This window comes from Neopsephotus bourkii, unplaced genomic scaffold, assembly GCF_033783945.1.
Source record: "Neopsephotus bourkii isolate Nb327-2 ecotype Australia unplaced genomic scaffold, CSIRO-AGI_Nbou_v1 NB_1624, whole genome shotgun sequence".
Lineage (NCBI taxonomy): Eukaryota > Metazoa > Chordata > Aves > Psittaciformes > Psittacidae > Neopsephotus > Neopsephotus bourkii.
In genome coordinates this window covers 9,833,274-9,849,613 of record NW_026902099.1, presented here as the reverse complement: position 1 = coordinate 9,849,613, position 16,340 = coordinate 9,833,274, and the positions used below count along the sequence as shown (strand labels likewise).

The window sequence follows — 16,340 nt, the reverse complement described above, 5'->3', positions numbered from 1 at the left end:
TTTATTTACCACTTTATTTCAATATTAATAAGGAAGATTCTTCTAAATCTGGTGTAACTGTATGGGTGCACACCGATTAGCTGATCACCATCTGAAGCCCAAGGTGTGCAATCTAATCATAACCATGCTTTTTCCTCTAGGGGATGGCACTGTGTGTGCCGCTTCTCAGTCTTCCTTTTCTAAATACTATTGACTATTGATTGAAGCAAAAGTCATCGAAGCAAATGGACAGATTTCCAGGGACTTCAAAGAAATGAGATCAGATCAGTCAGAACATCTCTATCACTGGTTAGCTTTCTAGCAGTGGAGAGGAGAAGGGACTTGGCTTTATTTTCAGTCAGTATAATTTTTAGCATGTAGCTAACATCAATGAAATTAGGAGGTAATAAGTATAACCCCACTTGTAGCCATCCTACACTTTCCTTTCCTTATTGAAATAGGCTGCCTTGCTGTCTGTTGTCAGAAGATACCATAGAGTAAGAATTTCACAAGTTAAATACATAAAAGGTTACATGCTGCCTCGATCACACATTTGTTTTTGTGGAAAATTGGCATATAGCTAGGTTAGATGTCTTTATTAGTAGTGCCAAAAAGCCCGTAGGAAAGAGGAGACAGATAAACAAATTGTGAAAGTGCTGCTGATGCAGATTAGTGGAAGGCTGGCTAACTGCTTTTTAAAAGCATTTTGTTCTGATGTACAGCTTTGCCTGTACACACATCACAGTGACATCCCAGGCTTAAACCAAATACATACAATACTTTATTTAATTTTCCTTTCAAAATGTATTGATGTGAAGTCTGACATTTTTCCCATGGTTAATCATGAAACCAAGCAGTGTTTCTTGCAGTTCCCCATACTTTACTCATGCAAAACACTCATCAGTTTAAATGGTATGATTAAGGGCAGCAGAGCTGGGGCCAAAAAGGGAGGCATGCAAAGGGATAATAGATGTCTCCAATAACTTCGATTTGAATAGGGAACCTTCCACTTAAAATCTGGTTTAAATCAGGAGCTCCTGAAACTTATTACCACAGAAAAGAGGGGTTCTCTGGTGCAGGCCCCAGTGCTGAGACTTGCAGACCCTCAGCAGCCCCACAAGTGTACATGGCATTGCTTAGTCACAAGGTTTCTCTGCACCACTAAGATGATGACACCATCTGCTTTGCAAACCTAGAGAGGGAGAGATCCCAGCCTGCACCGTTAAGTACCCGAGGGAAGCACATATGGGTGGGAGGTAGTTATGTGATGGTCTGTATGAACTGAGGTCATTCACTCTGGGTTGCACGTCAACCAGCGTTCGGTGCACAGCCAGCGCTGACATCATGACGGGGCAACATGGGCTGAATTTGCTCGCTGCTGCACAACCTGTACTCCGAGGGCTCCAAGGAGAACCCTGGAGGTGCCCAGGTCTTGTTCTCTCAGGGTAAGGCTTCAGCATCAGCCTGGTGCAGACACCTGCCGGGCCCAGCAGCCGAGCGCTCCCGAGTGCAGGGTACAGTCCCCCAAGGTCTCCCAGTGTCTCGTGTAGGAAAAGACAGGCGTCCCTCCTGCCCCCGGGCTGGGGGAGTCTGGCCGGGAAGGATGGGGGGAAGGAGGGACGGAGGGAGGGGAGAGGGAAGGAGGGAGGGAGGGAAGGAAGGAGGCGCCCCCTCCCTCCTTCTCCCCGCCGCGCACCCGGGCTCCTGCGATGTGGTGAGTCACAGGCAGGTCAGGACCGCGCCGGAGGGGCGGAGGGAGCCGAGGGGACCGGCTGATTTACCGCTGGGAGCCGCCACCAGCGCGGCGGAGGCGCCGGAGGGAAGGGCGCTCAGAGCCGCTCCGCAGCCCAGGTGCCGGGCGGGAGGCCCCTGCTCGCCGGGGCGCGCAGCCCCCGCCGACACAGGTAGGGACGGCGCTGCGAGACTGGGATGCTGCGCCCGGGCGGGCGGGCGGAGGGGCCGCGGGGCGGACGGGCGAGGGCAGAGCGACGCGGGGTCGCGGAGGTGCGCCCCGCCCCGCCCAGCCCGCGCTGGGCCGGGTGAATGGGCGAGGAGCTCGGGAGGGAGGGAGCCAGCCCGCCCGCCGGGGTGCAGCGCTCGCCCCTCCGGCCGTGGTGCCGGCGCGCAGCGCGCTCCGCTCCGGTAAGGACCGAGGGGAGGACGCGGGAGCGGTGCGAGCCGGGAGAAGGGGTAGGACGGGAGCGGCCCGGGTGCTGTGTCCTGCCCCGCCCGATAACTTCGCGGGAGCCCCGCGGCCGCCGCTGCGCTCCCCGGGGCAGGCAGGTAGGCAGGCTCCGCGCCAGGCGGGTGCCGCGGGGCAGGTGAGCCGCCGTGCGGGGCTGCCCCTGCCTGGCCGCGCTCTGCCGGATGCCCGCACCGCAGGACGGCCGCGAAGTCGCCGCCGCGGGCAGGGGCAGGACAGGGCGGGCGGAGCACGGCGAGCGCTGCAGGGCTGCTCTCGGCGGCGGCCGCGCTGGTTGAGCGCTCTGCGCTGCGCCCTTTCCTGCGGGAACCTCCGCGGGCGCGGCGGGAGCGCGGAGCGGGGCCGGCGGCAGCAGCAGCGCCCGCGGCTGTTTAGCGGGGCTGTCTGCAAGCGCGGCGTGGAAGTGCCCACTCGTGAACGGTGTCTCCGAGGTGTAGGCTTGCGGTGGCCGGTCCGGCAGCGGCTGTGAGGCTGAGCTCTCGGGGTGAACCCTCAGCGTTCCCTGAGTTGGGGACTTGGACTTTGTGGCTGTATAGCGTTCGCAGCCTTCCTCGCACTCGTACTGCTGTTTGGCCTTTTTTCAAATATTTTTTTCCCATTTTTAAAAGCATAATTTGCTTAAAATGGTAAATAACTTGCGCTATAGAATGGCATTCCACACTGTTTCTATGTCAGCATTAAACTAGGTGGTCTTCGGCTTTATAAATACTCGATGCACTCCTGAGAAATTGGAAGTTTCACACATACATCTTAAAATAGGGCTTAATAATCAAGTGACAGCGATGTTTAACAAACTGTGCATTTGTAACCTGTAGGAGGTTATTCAAGCTGCAACGCATGCTTTTCCCGAAGAACTTATGCCATATGCAGTAGTTCATTTGCTTTCATCCTACAGGTGCTTTTTGCATTGTCCACCCAAAAAAAAACCCAGCATGGTGATTTTTTTCCTCCTTTTTTTTATTTTTTTTGAGATCTGAGAGGTTTGGATTCATAATCAGGCAAGATAAAGTGTCTCGCCTGCTTCTGTAAGAGCTGGTTAAATGTTTACAGATCATACACTGCAAGAGCAAAAAGCCAGCCTTTGGCAGGAGCTGCACACTGAAAACAAAGTAAGTTAGGAGAATGACTGTCTCGCTTGTTCTTTGTGTGCCCTAATCCTTCTTAGCACTGTCGGATTCTTTTTGTGACTGTCTTCTAATGCAAATTGAATCATTTGGAGAAAGGAATATTGTGTAAAACATTCATCTCTATTTACAGAAAAGGGAGTCAGCTTCTTTGCCATTTTGGTGGGGAGGGAATGAATTGTCTTTTTTTTTCCTATAGGGCTTTTTTGTCCGTCCTCTAAAGGATAACCACTGCATGACAGTTCTTTACTGGTAAACTAAATTGCACATGTGGCTGGAGTGTGGTTCGTGGAGGTGCCGTTTGCTCCGGGGAGATGGCAGTGCAGCCTGTAGATGGCCGGGAGCACAGTGAGTCAGGGCAATCCAGCCAGGAAGCCAAAATTCAGCAGAGGTTCAATGAACAGCTCATGAATGCAAAATTGAGTGGCAAACGTTGTCATCCCAGGACTGCCTTTCCCATCCTGATTTTCCTGCATATATCGTTTTCCAGTACCTTAACTGATGACCTGTAACCTCCTCCTGCTGGTCCAATGCAATTGAAGGGGCCAACCCACCTACTCTCATTCTTTTGTGATCTGCAAGGAGCTGCTTTGTGTTTTTCAACTCAGAGGAGAAATTCAAAGGCTGCTGCCTCCCAAATCTGGCTTCCAGGACTTCAGAGACCAACGGGCACAGCTGGCTGCGGTGCAGGAGCAGCAGCCTTGCCTTCACAGCCGCAAAGGGAACCTAATGCCAGCAGCATGCTGCAGTGGGGTAGCCAACTAGCCAGAGCTATGGCAGTGGGAGTCCCAGGCCTCGGGGTGATCTGCTTTGTACCACAATTGCTTGGTGGTGGTGGTGTGTCTAGATTTAATTCACTTCAGGTGGAAAGCAAGGAGAGGTTCTGCATCTCCATGTGTGTTTGCAGATTCTGTGGTGTAAGGGAGATCTTGCTTGGGCTCTCTCAGCACTACAAAAACACACATCATCTCAAGTGAGGAAGTAATAGGGTAGCTGAACAGTGTTCTCCAAAACTACAAGAATGCAAAACCCAGGAGGGAGTTCCAGGATCTGTTTGGTGCAAAAGAGAGAGAATGGGTTGCAGTGTGTGATGTTTCAAACAAACCTTCCTAAGATTTTGGGTGGCAACCACACCTCCGTGGCTGGTTCCTATGAAACCATTGCGTCCACGCTTCTCACTTCCCTGTTGCTGTCTCTCTGGCTGGCCTTTGAGCCAAAGTCACAATTTCATGTTTCACTAGGCTGTTACCCTCAGCAGAGCCATCAACCTGGGAATCTTGTCCACCATGGCCACAGTCTGTGATTTTGCCTCCCACAAGAAGGTTGTAGCTGGTGATTAAACCCGTGCAGCTCACCACTGATAGTCACACTACGTGGTCCTGAGCAGCACACCATCAGCCAGGAGGCAGGACCACGGCTCGTGGAAGACTCTGCAGATGGCACCTCTTTGCCATAGCCAAGCCAGGCAGGTTCTCTTGTTCTCTCCTTGTAAGAATGTTGTGTTTCTCTTGGCAATGGTTCTAACAAATCTGTATATCATACATAGCGATTGATGCAAGCACGTTCGCAGAAGCCATTTTTAAATCAGTTTCCTTACCCAGGGGAAATGTAGCATAGACAGGGCCTTCAGGAAACGAATAATTAGGTGACCTTTTTCCCCCCAGAATATCAGGTCTGTTTTATGTAGAGCTGTTTGAAGTCACACAAATTCTCATTACTCTCCAAATCTCTAACCTTGCCTTGTTTAAGATACCTTTTAGGAAATCAAATCAGTGTTTCAATCTAATTTCCAAAGGCATTCAAACACATGGTATGTGTGCTAACTTGTTTCCTCTAGCATTAACAAATCTAGCAAATTGCCAAGCTATTTGCCTTCAGGAAAACTATGATGTCGTACAAGTAGATAAAGGTGTTTTTTTTTTCCTCCAATTTTAAACATTAGAAAAATAAAGGAGAGGTAAAGTTATCAGACCAAATTGGTCTAGGATATAACTCTTTTGAAGGAAATACTGTTCCCAAGTAGACTGCCAACTTTTTTGATCTGTTCTGAGACCTTTTAGTCGTGCTGTGATCTTTTTCAGCCACTTGATGTGGCTGGATGGTGACTGAGTCCCCTTGGCTCAGATGGACTTTCCTTGAATTAGTTGTGATTGAGTATACCAAATAACAAAGGGGAGAACAGAAGTGGAGATGAAGAATTTGAGGTGTTTATGACCCTCAAATTTTAAGGGGTTTATAACCCTCATATTTTAAGGAGAGGCTGTGTGCAAGCAAGGAACTGGTGAATGCCCTGAACCCTCTCCTCCACCTTTCCCTGTACACCAGTCTCCAGGGAAGCAAATGCCTCAGAGCATTTCATTTTTCAAGCAGGTGTCAATAACAGAATAGTTTCTGTAAGGCTGAGGAGTTTAATAAGCTCTAAATACTTAAACAGAATATGGTTTTTTTTTGCACCCCACAGCTCTACGTCTTTTGTGCTTGTCCCAAGAAAATGAACATGCAACTGGCCTTTTGAATGGAGGCAGCAGAAGGAATCTTGTTTGAATTCATGATAAATTTGGTCACAAATGCATGCAAAAGGAAAATTGCTGAATGCTTTCAGAAGATTTTCATTTTGCTCAAGTGTTCACGCTGTGGCCATCACCATGGTATTTGATAGCTATCCATTTTGTTGTGCGCATTGTAGCTTTAACCTCTCTCAGAAGGGTCACATCGGCATATCTTTATTCCTATAGTCACAGAGAAATAACAATTTCTATGTAAGTTGCTTTCCTCTACCATAGCTCCTTCATTTTGACGTTTATCCAGCTAAATAGTATCAGAATCTTTTTGACATGTGCAGGTATCATTTCTGTGAAGGCTCAGTGACCTAACTTGATAAATTTAAAAACTCAGCAATATAACTAAATATGTGACATTTATTGAAATTCATCCTTTGCCATGGAGATACTTTCTTTCAAAAATATTGAGAATAGTAAGGGATTGCATCTGCAATTTGATTAAATCTACAGTTGTTACCATTTGCCTTCTGAAAATTGATTCCCTCCCCTCCCTGTCCCCCAGCTTGACATGCTTATTGATTAAAAACTCTGCACTGGCCTAAGCCAGCACATATTTGTTAGTGTTTGTGTGCTTCCCATGCAAGTTTGGACAGGCCATGGAAGCCAACTCTATTCCTAAGCTATTGGAAATGGTAAGGTTCCTTAGCAATTGTTTTAAACTATATGATGACACATCTTTGAACCCCATTGTACGAAGGAAAAATACCTTCTGACAGGAGAGAGATTTCCTGTTTATGTGTGTGTTTGCTGGAATTTAGCCTTCCCTTGTGTGTTGGCCGAGTATTTTTACTTTTTTTTGTAATCCAAAATGGCAACATGGCAAGTCACCTTCAGAGTTTATTTTTTGGACAGGATACAGGTCTTTTATTTTCAAAATAGCATGGCTCTGGAGTTGATGATGAGGCAAGCATAGGGGCCTCACAGTTACACTTCTACAGGCAGACTCAGTTAATTGAGGCGGCACAGTTATAAAGATAGCTAGATTTAGGCCATAAGTAATTAACTTTTATTGACAATTTTATACAATGTAAGCTCTCCACTTCCCACACAGGAAGTTTTTGGCTTCAGGCAGATGATCTTTCAGCATAAGGATACAAAATTTGCCAAATGTATGATTTATTTTATAAAATGGTTAGAATCACAGCTTTGGTTGTGCCTTAAGAGAGTCTCATAAAAATCTTTCTGAGCAAAGAGGCCCAACAGGTGGCCTCCAGGCAAAAGCCCAACTGCAGGAGGACTGCATGCAGTACCTGACGGGCCTTCAGCTGTGTAGACACGGGCAGGTGACCAAGGAACAAAGCATGTATAATACCCCTGCCTCTTGCTCTCTGGGGTGCCTAGGTTTGTGACATTATAGCTTGCCTTTGCACCCTACATGCCATAGCTGAACCCCCTTCAGAGGGGAGGGATGGTGTTATGAGACTCAGAAAGGCATGTTGCCTGTAAATGCAGTGAGTCTGGACCACCCTGAATTTAGGCAGTAAAGTTATAGTTATTTATTAAATAGAGTGTTAAGGCTTCTGGTTTGCTTCAAATGATGCTCATTTTAAACAACTGTCTGGGACTGGGAGAAACCTGGACTAATGGACTGATTACGCCAAGCATTTGTTAGGGCTGAGAGCCACATGGCCCTGGTTTGGGATGTCCGCGCCCAGCCCCAGCTGTGCCGCTGCTGCCCCTGCCCACATCTGGCAGAACATTGCCCACAGCTGAATTCCAGTCCCTCTATCACCCACCACAGTGGCTCGGACCTACAACACATGTGGGTCTTAAGCAACTTCTTGCTTTTTATACCTCCTTCTGTGGTTGTGCTACTTGCCTGGTAGGAACTGTGAGCAAGATTGTGGCCTCGTGGTCTTCCCTGGGAGTTCTGCCACTGACTCTCCATGGACGCTGGGTTTAACTCTGCCTTTATGTGTGTTTGCACAGTATTGGCAAAAAGATTTCCTCTCCTTCAGTTTTAATAGGAGATTGAAGCATCTTTTTCCACATGAAATTTTTCTCATTAATATTTTACAAATTGATAATTCCTGCAGGAACTATTTATTTTTGTCGAAATTTTGTGGAAACAGAAGCCCTTTCTGGGCATATCTAAAGAGTAGATGAAAATAATTACCACCTACAGATAGAATTCCAAACTTACTTATTTACCTCTTATTTTGGGATAAAATATTTGTTTCTTTGTTTATTTTTTTTAGTGTGTTTGAGCTGGATGCTGAACCTCACCATTCATTTGCTTTTTTTCCATATTGACACTATTCTAGCTAGCATGGTTTCAGTCTTGGTAGAGGGCTGCTCTGCCATGAGAATGTCTGGAGACATACATGTTATTTTGTCTGTAGCATGAGTAAGAATGCATTTTGGATTATTTGGGCCAAGCTAAATCACTAGAATTTCAGGACCATTAGAGATACTTACTAAGTCACTGTGGTTGGCTTCTCCCCCACTCACACCCTGACCATGGATGATCCTATGAGGATAAAGGTAGAAGGTTTCCAAGTAATCCTAGCTTTTAAGAAAATTCCCAAATCTGTGGGTTGTCCCAAATGCATGACTAGGAAAGAGCATGTTTTGCTCCATAAAATGAAATAACTTCACAAGCTTCACATGTTTTCAGATATATGTTGGGTTAACTGAGGCTTGGATTTCTCTTTAAGTCTTACGCAGCCAAAATTGTATTAGGATTTATGTTATGGAAACTGTATATCCTTTTATCTGTTATTATATATCTCCATATCTGTTATGGGTATTATGATATCATTTTAATGTGTCTTTGTGACATGTTTCTTCTCATCCAGAAATACCAGATTCTCTTAGTTAGGTCTGAGAAAGCAGGATAAAGCAGAGAGGCATCTTTGCTGAAGACAATGGAAGGTGTTGGTAATTGAATTCATGTCAAAAGTTGATTAATTGCTCTTTCCTAATGTTGCTGAAAGTGTTCAATGAATTGCTGGAGTTATAGTCAGTTTTTCTGTCTACTTCTAGAAAGTGGGTACTCATTTTAAATGTTGTATATCACCATCCTGCAAAACCTTTGCTTAAAGTCTAGGTTTATTGCTTTTGCTCTTTGGATTAGAGGCTTATCTTTTTCTGTTAATACTTGGTATTCAATATCATTCTTATAAATGCCCAAAGCTGCAGTAAAAAATAAATAATAAAAAGAAAAATAAAATCACAATATTAATAATGCATTAAAGAGTAGGTAGAAATCAAACAGTATTGGACCCCAGTGAAGCAGTGAGCCAGTGTGGAGCTCCCTGTGAGGTTAGGGACTTATGTAGCAGAGAAAATAATCCAAATTTCACTCTGAAAAATGTGTTTGCCTTCCATTCAAATCAGTGAAAAATGTTGTGCGTGTTTGAAGAAGCAATTTAACCCACAGTAGATGACTAAAAACTTTTATCTTAACTGTTGTTTAACCCTTCTGATAAAGAAAAACTTTGGCATTCACTTTGCTGTTGCCTTCCCATATGTGCTCAAGGCCAGAGTGCTGCATGATAATGAATTTTATCCTTGTTTAAGTTTGCAGTGCTTCCAAATATTAAATGGGGTGTTCCCCCAGCCAGGATGAGGGTGCCTTTAGTTAAACTCAGGGTATCTGGATCACCTTCATTGGAAATTATGCAAGTGTTGAGAACAGGTGCAGGATCCACGGTAGTACTATGGCTTTATTTCTATGCTTTCCTTTGTTTTCCTTATTTCATAGTATTTAGTGTTTATTAAGTATATTGTAATCTGAATCTGAAATTCCCAAATGTCTAGTTTCCCCTGTATTGCAATCACTGGCCTTACATACACATCACCAGAGAACATGGCACAGTGGCAGAATTTCACTATATCATTTTGCCTTCCCAGAGGATTACATAGCAACTTCTCTGGGGTTGTCCTCTCCTGTGGCATTGTACAGATCTTGCCACATTGCCACCTTGGCTCATTAATCAGATTTGCACAATGGGAAATCCTACTGAATATACTCAGCATAGGAACCTTACTATAAGTTTTTGAACTATTCTATGAAATTTAATATTGATTCTGTTCATGCTTCAGAACTACAGTATGTTAAAACCCCATTACATTTTATTTTCCATTAAATCCCATAGAATTCAGTTACTATTCTTTATATCGAATTCCATTGGATTTTTGCCCTTATTATTCCAATCTTATGTATACAAAAGAGATGGATTGCAAGGCACGTCCGTTTGTGAGAAGGGGATGATTCTCTCCCTCTCCTGGTTATGTTCAGACAGATTTGACCAACAACAGTTATCATTTTTCCTGGATAGCTATGGCAGGCTACGTGAGAGGAGGAGCTCTGAATGCACAGCGTGCTTGTAGCTGCTGGGAGAGATGAGAGCCAGGCAGGAGGGTAGGTAAAGTCATCACAGAGCACATGAAATCACAGAAATCATTAATGACCTTCTAATTGCAGAACTGAATCCCATGTTTTTCCTGCAGGGCTAAAAAGGGAAAACACTGTGCAACATCATTATCAGTCAGAAGGACTGTTTACCAGTTCTCTGGAGTTTTCTTTCCTTCTGAAAACGCATTTACGAAAATCAGTATGTGTTTGTTCTTCAGATGTAAGCTGCCATGATAAAATCAGCTGGGGGAGAGCTCAGAGACATCTTTGCTGCTTCCTGAAAATTGCTGTGTGTTTTCTTTTCCTTTGTTTGTTTTCAAATCAAGAGGTGTTCATATAGCATGCTTTGAAAGAACTCCTTTTATGCAAATAATACCGCACTTCTTTTTGTAAACTAAACACAAGCTGGGCCAACCTCTGCCTGCAGATAAGACACAGGGCTTCCAAAGTTCCCCGAACTGCAGCTGGAGTGCTCCCTGCTTATCTCAGGAGTGTATGCACCCGAAATCCCCGTAGGGCACTAAAACAAGGTAACAACCAGTGAATTGTTTTCACAGTACAAAAAGCCTTTCAGGAAGCAGCAAGGAGCAGTAAGAGATGGCTAAAGAATAAGAAAGTACCACTTTCCAATCTGGAAAAGGCAAATTTAAAGATAGGTTATTTACCAAGACCTCCATCACATGCTATTAATAGGGGTAAAAGCCCATCAGTCAAATATTTGACTAGGCATGGTTTATAGGGATTTCAAAGACATATGAAAAGATAATGCCTGTGTCCATTAGCTAGTTACTTGGAAATGCAGCGTAAGTTAATTCAGTCTTTCTTTAAAGAGTAATGATTATCTTCATTAACAATATATAAGATTTTTAAAGATTCACTCTTCTGCACCTATCATCCCTGTTAAGTTATGCCTTCTACATCTCAGTATTTACCCTGTATCATCTATTGCTCATTTTAAATGAGGTAATATTGAGATTCTGTCATGTCAACAGATCTTCTGCCTTTCAGGCTGTTCTAAGCACCCCGTTTTCTAGTCCTTAGTCAGCTCAACTATCGCAGAAATCAATGAGAATATTGTTTGCATGAAGACTGTGGAGTCAAGTCTTGGAAAAGGTGGCAGCTTCACAGTAAAGGAATGTAACTTACACTGACAAACCTTAGGTCCGAGACCAGGCTTCTGTGTGACAGTCCAGTTGCATGAGAGTTTAGATCTTTCTGTCCCACTGTCATCCGCAACAGCTGTATCTTGTTCAAATTTAAATTGCTCAAGTGAGTAATTATCAATGGCACAAGTAGTCCAGTTTTTTGTCTGAACAGGACATAACATGGTGCTAATATTTTAAGGAGGAGCAGGTGTGTAAAAGAATGTGTTGAATTAAGTGGTATCAACTGCTTAACAAAACCTCATGCTCAGAAGCAATTGTAATATAAAGTCATACATTAACTGACGTTTCCAATTTGATCACTGCCATTTTATTTTCCTTTTGGATAAGCAAACCAAGCTTAAAATTATGAGTAAGATCCAGACAGGCTGCTTTGGCATCTAAAATAGGGTTTAGAGTGAGTTCAGGGCATAAGTCCAAGAAAGGGATCCAGAAAGCTAACACTTCCTGGCCATGAAGCTCTCAGGTGCTTATATTAACCGGTGTCTGTGCTTTGTGCTGAATATTCCTTGGATCTCACCTGAGCTTGAGCTCCACAGGAGAAGAAATCACGTGGAGCAGTAAGAGGCCCTTGGTCCTGGCTGGGTTACAGCTCCCAGCTAAGCTCTCTTGCAGTGCCCAGACAGGGTGGAGCCAGCCACCACAGACGGGTCCCTCTGCTGACAGGCAACCTCTAGTCCCATGCTCAATCCTCTCTTTTCCTGCTGGCCTACTCTGCTCTAAGGCATGGGGACCACTTTGCCTGGGAGGATTCACATCCCTGCCTTCCACTTCTTGTCTGCATGTTCGCACCAGGACAGGAGGAGAAAAGCAAGGAACGGCCATCGGAGTGGGATGCTGGATCTCTCATGGCAGGAGGGTGCAAGCGTGGGCTGCCTACACCCCAGGGAGGGCAGGTGGCAGAGAGGGGCAGAGCCAAGCCCTAATCTCAGATTTAGATCTTTAGCCAACCTGTTCTTGTGGGGTGAAGACCACGGTTTCAAATCATCCCTTTTATGGCAAGCACTGTCCTACAGCTCAGCCTTGCTATGTTGTGCCTGTTGTAAACACCAGCACTAAGCCCTTCATATTTTGGAGGTGTTTTGTAAGAGTAAGCTAATTTATCCTCATGTCACCCCTATGAGAACGGTAAATACTGTCTGAAGTTTGGAAACAGGCTCTTTGCTTATCTCACAAACTCCTTGAATCTGGCTCCAGATTTCCAAGGGAGACACTCAGGATCTGAACAGGTCCAAACCCTGGTACCATGCCCTGTACAAACGAGAACCCCTGAGAGCAGCCGGTTGCACATTTAAGTTCCTCTGGTCTCCCCAGCATGAGGGGAGGGGACAGGCTGAAAGGAAGTAAATGAAGCAGCTGAAAAAATATGTTCAGAAGGAAAAAGACAAGGCCCTATTAGCATGTAAAATCTCAGGCTGCTGAGCCATCCCTGAGCACCTTCTTCAAACTGTCGAGCTTTTCAGCACCTCCTGAAGGTCAGCACGATATTTCAGACTAAAAGCTGTGGCTGACAGACCCTCACTGAGGGACATCTGCCAAAAAACGGGAGCTGAGGCTGCTCCAGATCAGCCACTCTGCTGATTGCAGCTGTGACACCGTTGCCTCTGGTGAGAGCCAGGATGTCAGATAGGCTGGTCCCAGGCCATTTCGGGATTTATGAACACCAATACTGTAAAGTCCTTGGAAGCAGATCATGAATCACAGGTTCACAGCCCAGCGGCAGTCATGCCAATGAGCCATCATTAACTCAGTTTCTAAACTGAGTGAAAGTAGGGCATCAGTTAAAGTGCATTGCAATAATGTAAACTTGCAGTGACAAAAGCGAGGTCAGCATTAAAAAGAAAAGGTCATAACCTCCTAACCAAACAGATGGGAAATGAACGCTATCCTTCACGTTGCTCCTCTTTGATTATCAAAAAGCGGCTATGAAGCTAAGTAGACCATCAGGTTACTAACTTTGATATCAGGTAAAGGATGTGTTCTGCTAAGCTAAGGCATAAATACAGACTTGCTTTCATTTGCTGGTTTGCAAACAGAATCTATTAATCTTTATTTGTAGCTGCTCTGAGAGTTTGCACTGCTTTTTTACTTGGGGCAAAGACCACCAAGTTAGTTTGCATAGAGGCAGTTAGTGTTTGGCAGGGTGAGTTATCTCAAACACAGTACTACACGATCACGGTTATACTGCTTGTGGAGCCAGCTGGGGTATGGAAAGGGTGCAGCCTACTTTCTAGCACTAAATGTAATACATGTGGACAAATCACAGTATCAGGCCATCGGGCTGCACCAGGTCACACTCGTTCAGCAGCCTCACGAAAGCTTCTAGATGCAAGGAGGAGGCTTGGGGGCAGCCTAAAGGCGTCTGTGCAGGTACACAAAGGGACCTTTTTCCAGTTTCTCCTTTACCTGGATAAGGCACCCCCAACAGGCTGAGTAAAGGAGAGCTGACAGTCTCACTCCAGCCCTTGGGTGAGCCCTCAGTCAAGGAGCCCAGCTCATGTGTACAGATGTGCTGCTTTCACTGGGGCCCTACACGAAGTTTGACCGTGACATCTCAGCTTCATGAGCAATGTATCAAACAAGGCATCAACAACCTAGTGGAAATCCTTGACCCTAGGTTTTGTCACCAATTTGCCTTGTGGCTCTTGGAGACACATTGACTGAGAAGGGTGAAGTCATGGAACCCCGTGGTATGCTTTATGTGCGCCTGTGGAGCTGAAAAGCCACTGCCTGATGCTGTCCTGCTAGCTCTTTCAGATAAAAGAACAGAGCCAGCACTATTTCTTTTGCTTTATATCCTAGGTGTTTGTACCACACCTGGAAGGAATTCAGGGACTTACTGGGTTTTAGTTGCTGTTATTATTATATTTATTGTATTTACTATGACATCAGAAGAAAACTGGATAATTTGGTATGCATGTAGATCCTTTGGTACAGTTCTTATGTAATTTATCATCACCATCTATTGATGCACAGAACCTGTTATATTAAAAAAAAAAAAAAACAACAAAAACATAAAAGAGATTAATGCTTGTCTATGAAGAGTTATTGTCTCAGGGACTCCTAAGAACCATTATCACCAAATGACAATTAAACTGTAGGAAATGCCCTGCATCAAGATTGTTCATAATTGCTGTTGGAACATTTAGATCAAATCTGTATGCTGTCTTGGTTACTCATGGGTATCTGCCTTTTAATCTTTTTCATTTTATGACCCATGCTATTCCTTTAATTATCACAGTATGGAAAGCTATTAGCTTTACAAGACAGAAAAGGCTTCCAAAATCTGCTCTGCATTTCAATACAAGAATTCAGGTAGATGGATATTATAACCAAAAAGCATAAAGTATAAAATCTAAGTAAGTGCTGAGAGTAGTTAAGGGATTGAGCTAAAACTTGTGCTTGCAGCCAGGTTTGCCAACTTGGCTCTTCACGAAAGGAGGAACTACATTCCAAGGAAATTACACTGTCCCCATTCCGTACAGGCAACCACAAAATGCTCAGATTCATGCAAAAAGTTGATCAACAGGATTGACTCAGAAGTACAAAAAACTTCTTTTTCCTACTGTAAGGTGTACTTGCATCTTTACCTGAGCTTGTGTGACTTCCTCTGTGAACCAGGCCACATGTCTGCATTTGTCTCAACTAGCTAAAGTCAGTAAAGGTCTTTGCATTGCTTATGCATTGAAAATATATTAAGAGATTAATTAGTCTGTCCAAGCAGACAAAAAAATGGGAGGGAATTAGTGAATTGGGTTACTGTATTCACTAACCTGAAGCAGAAGACCGGTGTTACCCTATGTTACTGGTCATGACATGTAAAATAACAAGCACAGCATGTTATTCTACACACACACACACACACACACACACACACAGAGCTCCTTTTCTACTTGGACTGAATAAGATGTTCCCGTATCAGTTGTCAGACTGAATTATTTGCTGCAGGTACCCAGTTTACTGCTAGAACTGGATTTATTTTATTACCAGCGTAGTGATAATGGGCCACAATAGCATCAGAAGTATTTTCTTAATGAATGTCCACAACTGCTGACTTGCATTTCAGATGAATGGAGTAGATCAATAGTGTTGTGTTGTTCAAAGTTCACTTTCTGTTTTCCTGCCACACAATATAATATTTTCACTAAACAGTAGAGTAATAATAATAATAAAGTCCTCCCATCCTTATACATCCAGATGTGAAAAGCTGTCCTCCTGTATTTAAAGATCCAAATCCATCTGGAAATATAAGCATGAAAAAAAAAAAAAAAGAAGGACCTACCTTATTGTGGGTATTTCCTCCCTGTTCTTCAATTATTCTTTGTGTATTTTGAACTTCTTTTTTGGTTCCTGTTCTTTGTCGAATTGATTTCTCAGCCCTTAGAATGAGTACCACTTCCTCACATGAGAAATTTCCCTGAATCACAACAAATGCTATATACCAGCTTTTAAATTAGCCTTTTTGAGCAATCTATAGCTCTTGATCTGATCCACTCATTTGTAATATAGTGGTGTTTGCTGAGGCTCATTATGAAAGAGCCTGTAGCACCACTGTAGCCCATGACAGCAGAAGATGACTAAATAAATCCAGTTGTGCTGCACACCCAAGACATGAGTTAGCTTCAGCGTGTTAAGGTCTGAAGCAAATTTCAAAGAAAACACTCTGTGCTTCATTGCAGTGCAGGACACCTACAGAAAATTAATTCTAAATGAGTATAAGAATAAAATATTCTCCACTGTGAAGGATGGGTTAGTGTTCCTGTGCTTTAATGCCTGGTAAAAATAAGCCTGGCAGACAGTGAAATGCTTCAGTTGGTAGCTGCTGCAAATTTCAACAGTATATTGGACCCTGTAATGGTCCATATATATTAAAGAGTATATTTTATGCAGGGAGAGTTTAGATTCTTTTTTTATGTTTGAATATTGTAAGAAAAGGATTACAGATCATTT

General features: G+C 44.2%; 1 protein-coding gene across 7 annotated transcripts in view; it reads left to right on the top strand.

The window, feature by feature from the left end:
• Positions 1-1,683: 1,683 nt before the first annotated feature.
• The window catches only part of MET (MET proto-oncogene, receptor tyrosine kinase), a 95,842-nt gene continuing 81,185 nt past the window's right edge, over positions 1,684-16,340 (top strand). For 4 of the 7 annotated variants that reach the window (XM_061373031.1, XM_061373034.1, XM_061373029.1 and 1 more), the window contains exons 1-3: positions 1,978-2,121; positions 3,154-3,291; positions 10,151-10,233. The gene's annotated coding sequence lies outside the window, so the exon portion shown is untranslated. Of the gene's footprint in view, positions 1,884-1,977; positions 2,122-3,153; positions 3,292-10,150; positions 10,234-16,340 lie in introns of those variants that run through there. The other 3 variants (XM_061373032.1, XM_061373030.1, XM_061373033.1) reach the window with 3 other exon arrangements.